We start from the raw sequence: 6,589 nt of genomic DNA on the forward strand, positions 1-6,589 counted from the left end.
ACGGAAGTTAATCGACATTCCGGCAAACTCAAGGGCCTCTCGGGGTACCTGCAAAATCATCACGACAGAAGGGCCTCAAGCAGCAGCGGCATCTCCCAGGACCCCATTTTTTTGCTAAATTTCTTTGAGCAACAATCAGAGCAGAAAATTCAGCATATTTCTATACAACAGCACTGTAAAGATGAAGAACAGTTCTACAGCAGCCCATCTTTGATCATCATCTTTGCATGTCTTTCTCAATGTGATCACAAGTAATTCAGAGCATCACAAGGCATTAGTAGTTCAGTACATGAACAAGTTTTACAAAGCACATCAATATGTTACAGCAAACAAAAGTTCTGAAATTTATGTGCCTAACTGAATTAACTGAATTTTTAGTAACCGAATAAAATGAATTTTCAAAACTGCAAGAAGCAATTTAAAAAAATCCTCTCATCTCATATGAGGAGTGTTAATCCTAAGACTAATAGTTTGTTGTCCCTGTCCATTTGTCCCTCCCCAACTAGATACTAGAGTAGCACTGTTGATGCCCTGTTCTTGCTGAACTTTATAACAGTATATACAAAAACTTATCCTAAATGTGGCTAGAACTGCAGATTTACAAATTAAAGGACACAAACTCAAGCAAGCTTCCTGAACAATACCCTGACAAAAAACATAGGACAATCAATGAATTTATATAACCAGTAAGAACAAGGGGATGATTTTAGCAAGTTAAGTGCAGCTCTAGCACCTGTGCATGAAATGTATCATGTATCAAACCATCAATTAGCTGCTGAAAAACATAAATGTACCATGTGAACATATAATACCTTCACGAGCGAACTCAATGAGTGTGAACCAACAGAGTGTGGGTCACCACAGATTGTGTATTCAAAAACCTTCAGGACAGAGTGAAAATAGTTACAATATGCTTGCAAGTAATTTGAGGAGGGAACTACACTACACAAGAACTAAACTTTGGTTAACTAAATGCATTAGCTACTAAGCTGTCCAAATTAACAAATTACAGTGCACAAATCTCCTGTCATCATCAGTAAGTTCACAAATCTCCCGTGAAATTTAAAAATATTCATGATATCAAAAAGTGCCCATGAAATACAATCGAGAAATGAAGACTACGATTTAAATACAATCGATCTTAGCTAGCTATCTGTTCACAATCTTCTTGCCCTTCTTTTTCGCAAATGGAGTTCTTCTGTGGAACGGACGTCCTTTAGGTAGGGTGGTCCTGCTTCTTCTTGTGGTGTGTGCTGCTACTTCATCGTCGTCGTCATGTTCGATCTTCGGGTCGCCGTACTTGTCGAAGTCTTGCTCATTGGCTACTCCATCCATTCCGATGATCTTCCTTTTGCCTCTCCTCACGACAACACGACTGGGCTTTGACGGGTTGGTAATGAAGAAGCATTGGTCCACTTGGGAAGCCAGTACCCATGGCTCATTTTTCGCGGTGACGTTTGCGCCCGTGGTCTTGGATTTGGCTTCGGGTATAACCATGGTGGTGAAATACCGGTCTTCTTTTAGGACGCTCTTGGCCCATCTGACACGGAACATCGGGACCTTCTCTCTAGCGTAGCTTAGCTCCCAGATCTCCTCGATCCTTCCGTAGTATCTGTCCTTGTCGTTACTGGTGTAGGATTCCATCGTTACCCCGGAGTTCTGGTAACCATCGCTCTCCATGTCATTGTCCTCGGTGTAGAATGTGTAGCCGTTGATATCGTACGCCTCATAGGTCACCAGGTTGTGCTCGGTGCCCTGTGACAAGGCGAATATGAGTTGTTCTTCCGTGGAAGAATCCTCATGTAAAGGGTACGACAGAAGCTTTTGCTTGAACCAACGCGTGAAACATGAGTTGTGCTCTTTGAGTATATCTCCGTCCGTCCTCTGTTGGCCTCGGTCATTGTACGTCTTCTCAATAAAGGTTTTGTGCTCTACCACCCAAGGATTGACTGTAACGCCCCGGACACACCCGCCGGTGGTCGTTACTCCTGGCGGGATCTAGACTGGCCTCACAGATCAATACTAGTCTTTTCTGCGTACTTTGTCCTCACTCATGCGCACCCGGGAGCAACTTCCCGGTCGGTCACCCATCCTGACACTACTCCAAGCTGAGCACGCTTAACTTTGGAGTTCTGTCCGAATGGGCTCCCTGAAAAGAAGGAATTCCTTATTGATATGAGTAGTCTATCATCCATAATAAGCCAGGCCATCACATACACCCCCACTCAGAGGAACCGACGTCCTCGTCGGGCCACAGGAACGTTCCCTCTTGGCACATACGTCTGTGCTTCCAGTCCAGTACATGTGCCATGCCGTGTGCCACGACGGGTCACAAATGTCATAAACAACATGACCACGCACCTGTCCGCAACCATCCGTGTAACCGGGAGGGTCGGCTCACGCCCCGGACACACCCACCGGTGGTCGTTACTCCTGGCGGGATCTAGACTGACCCCACAGATCAATACTAGTCTTCTCTACGCACTTTGTCCTCACTCATGCGCACCCGGGAGCAACTTCCCGGTCGGTCACCCATCCTGACACTACTCCAAGCTGAGCACGCTTAACTTTGGAGTTTTGTCCGGATGGGCTCCCGGAAAAGAAGGAATTCCTTATTGATATGAGTAGTCTATCATCCCTAATAAGCTAGGCCATCACATCGACCACGTCTATGTGTTGTAGCGCGACTAGGTTTGCTCTTTCAAAGTCAGTGAGTCGACCCTTGAAGTCAACATGCATTTCGCGGCGACCCTCACGGTGACCTCATCCAGCGAGCCTGCCGAGGTGCCTATTGACGGGCAGAACAACGGGGTTCTCGATGCCTAGATAATTCATGCAGTAGGAGATGCACTCTTCGGTCAGAAAGCCCCTGGCTATACTTCCCTCTGGACGTGACATGTTGCGAACGTATCCTTTGATGACACCATTCATCCTTTCGAACGACATCATACTGTGCAGGAACGTCGGCCCGAGTTGGATGATATCCTCCACGATATGGACCAGCAGATGCACCATAACGTCGAAGAATGCGGGCGGGAAGTACATCTCAAGCTCGCATAGTATCACCATGATCTCTTCCTGTAGCCTTCTGAGTTGCCTCACGCCAATCGACTTCCGAGAGATGACGTCGAAAAAGTTGCATAGGGCAAATAGCGTTTCACGGACGTGCGCATCCATGATCCCACGGATTGCAACTAGAAGTATCTGCGTCATCAGCACGTGACAGTCGTGAGACTTCATCCCGCTGAACTTCTGCTTCGCTGGGTCTAGGTATCTGCTTATCTTCGCCGCGTAACCATAAGGAAGTTTTACTCCTAGGAGGCAGGTGAAAAATTGCTCGATCTCCTCCTGACTTAGAGTGAAGCACGCGGGAGGGTAGTCATTTCAGGTCTTCTTGGCCTTTTTGCCTTTGCGATGACTTTCTGTGTCCTGCTTCGCCTCATCATCATCATCATCATTAGCGTGAAGCTCCTGCCTGATGCCCATTGATTTCAAGTTTGCCCTTGCTTTCGGCCCATCTTTGGTCCACTCTGGCATGTTGAGCAGGGTACCAACCAGACTCTCGCACACGTTCTTCGTGATATGCATGACATCAAGGCTGTGAGGCACACGGTGGATCTTCCAGTACGGCAAGTCCCAGAAAATAGACCTCGTTTTCCATACCTTCAGCAGCGGCTCTGGCGCCTTTCGCTTCTTTCCCGGCTCTGGCGCCTTTTGCTTCTTTCCCGGCAGTGGGCAGTCTTTCCAATTTTTCAACAGCTCGTCTATTTCCTCGCCGCTCCTCGTACACGGGCGTTTTCGGGGTTCGGTTTCACCATTGAACATATCCTTGCGTTTCCTCCACGGGTCATCGTCGCGAAGCCACCTTCGATGTCCCATGAACACGGTTTTCGAAGACCCAGGATCTCTATCTAGCTGGCGATACGTTGTGTCATCCATGCACCTTACGCATCCAGAAAATCCGTGGACTACCTGCCCCGCAAGATATCCGTAACCGAGATAGTCGTTCACCGTCGTGAGCAGTGCGGCTCTCATAGGGAAATATTCTTTTTCTGCAGCGTCCCACGTATTGGCTGGCGTTTTCCACAGTGTGTCTAGCTCCTCCTTCAGCAGCCCCAGATACAGATTGATGTCATTTCCTGGTTGTTTCGGCCCTTCAATTAGCATACTCATGTGAATGTACTTCCTCTTCATGCACAACCAGGGGGGAAGGTGTTGGGGAACATTGCAGAAAACAAAAAGTTTCCTACGGTTTCACCAAGATCCATCTATGAGTTCATCTAGCAACGAGTGATCGGATGCATCTACATACCTTGTAGATCGCGAGCGGAAGTGTTCAAAGAACGGGGATGAGCGAGTCATACTCGACGTGATCCAAATCACTGGAGATCCTAGCGCCGAGCGGACGGCACCTCCGCGTTCAACACACGTACGGTCAGCATGACGTCTCCTCCTTCTTGATCCAGCAAGGGGAAAGGAGAGGTTGAGGAAGATGGCTCCAGCAGCAGCACGACGGCGTGGTGGTGGTGAAGAAGCAGTACTCCGACAGGGCTTCGCCGAGTTCTACGGAGGAGGAGGTGTTGGAGGGGAGAGGGAGGCGCCAGGGGCATGGGTGCGGCTGCCCTCCCTCCCCCCCTCTATATATAGGGGCCCTAGGGGGGGCGCCGGCCCTAGGAGATCCAATCTCCTAGGGAGGGCGACGGCCAAGGGGAGTGGAGTGCCCCCCAAGGCAAGTGGGAAGCCCCCCCCCCACCCTAGGGTTTCAACCCTAGGTGCAAGGGGTGGGCCTTGGGGGGCGCACCAGCCCACTAAGGGCTGGTTCCCCTCCCCACTTCAGCCCATGGGGCCCTCCGGGATGGGTGGCCCCACCCGGTGGACCCCCGGGAACCTTCCGGTGGTCCCGGTACAATACCGGTGACCCCCAAAACTCCCCTGATGGCCGAAACTGCACTTCCTATATATAATTCTTCACCTCCGGACCATTCCGGAACTCCTTGTGGCGTCCGGGATCTCATTCGGGACTCCGAACAACTTTCGGGTTACTGCATATTCATATCCCTACAACCCTAGCATCACCAAACCTTAAGTGTGTAGACCCTACGGGTTCGAGAGACATGTAGACATGACCGAGATGGCTCTTCGGTCAATAACCAACAGCGGGATCTGGATACCCATGTTGACTCCCACATGCTCCTCGATGATCTCATCGGATGAACCACGATGTCGAGGATTCAAGCAACCCCGTATACAATTCCCTTTGTCAATCGGTACGTTACTTGCCCGAGATTCGATCGTCGGTATCCCAGTACCTCGTTCAATCTCGTTATCGGCAAGTCACTTTACTCGTACCATAATGCATGATCCCGTGACCAGACACTTGGTCACTTTGAGCTCATTGTGATGATGCATTACCGAGTGGGCCCAGAGATACCTCTTGGTCATACGGAGTGACAAATCCCAGTCTTGATCCGTGTCAACCCAACAGACACTTTCGGAGATACCTGTAGTATACCTTTATAGTCACCCAGTTACTTGTGACGTTTGGTACACCCAAAGCACTCCTACGGTATCCGGGAGTTACACGATCCCATGGTCTAAGGAAAAGATACTTGACATTGGAAAAACTCTAGCAAACGAGCTATACGATCTTGTGCTATGTTTAGGATTGGGTCTTGTCCATCACATCATTCTCCTAATGATGTGATCTCGTTATCAATGACATCCAATGTCCATAGTCAGGAAACCATGACTATCTCTTGATCAACGAGCTAGTCAACTAGAGGCTTACTAGGGACATGTTGGTGTCTATTTATTCACACATGTATTACGATTTCCGGATAACACAATTATAGCATGAATAAAAGACAATTATCATGAACAAGGAAATATAATAATAATGCTTTTATTATTGCCTCTAGGGCATATTTCCAACAGTCTCCCACTTGCACTAGAGTCAATAATCTAGTTACATTGTGATGAATCGAACACCCATGGAATTCTGGTGTTGATCATGTTTTGCTCTAGGGAGAGGTTTAGTCAACGGATCTGCTACATTCAGGTCCGTATGTACTTTACAAATATCTATGTCTCCATCTTGAACATTTTCACGAATGGATTTGAAGCGACGCTTGATGTGCCTGGTCTTCTTGTGAAACCTGGGCTCCTTGGCAAGTGCAATAGCTCCAGTGTTGTCACAGAAGAGTTTGATTGGCCCCGACGCATTGGGTATGACTCCTAGGTCGGTGATGAACTCCTTCACCCAAATTGCTTCATGCGCTGCCTCCGAGGCTGCTATGTACTCCGCTTCACATGTAGATCCCGCCACGACGCTCTGCTTGCAACTGCACCACCTTACTGCCCCACCATTCAAAATATACGCGTATCCGGTTTGTGACTTAGAGTCATCCAGATCTGTGTCGAAGCTAGCGTCGACGTAACCCTTTACAGCGAGCTCTTCGTCACCTCCATAAACGAGAAACATTTCCTTAGTCCTTTTCACGTACTTCAGGATATTCTTGACTGTTGTCCAGTGTTCCTTGCCGGGATTACTTTGGTATCTACCTACCAAACTTAGGGCAAGGTTTACATC

Source organism: Triticum dicoccoides, chromosome 2A (genome assembly GCF_002162155.2).
Source record: "Triticum dicoccoides isolate Atlit2015 ecotype Zavitan chromosome 2A, WEW_v2.0, whole genome shotgun sequence".
In the NCBI taxonomy this organism is placed as follows: domain Eukaryota; kingdom Viridiplantae; phylum Streptophyta; class Magnoliopsida; order Poales; family Poaceae; genus Triticum; species Triticum dicoccoides.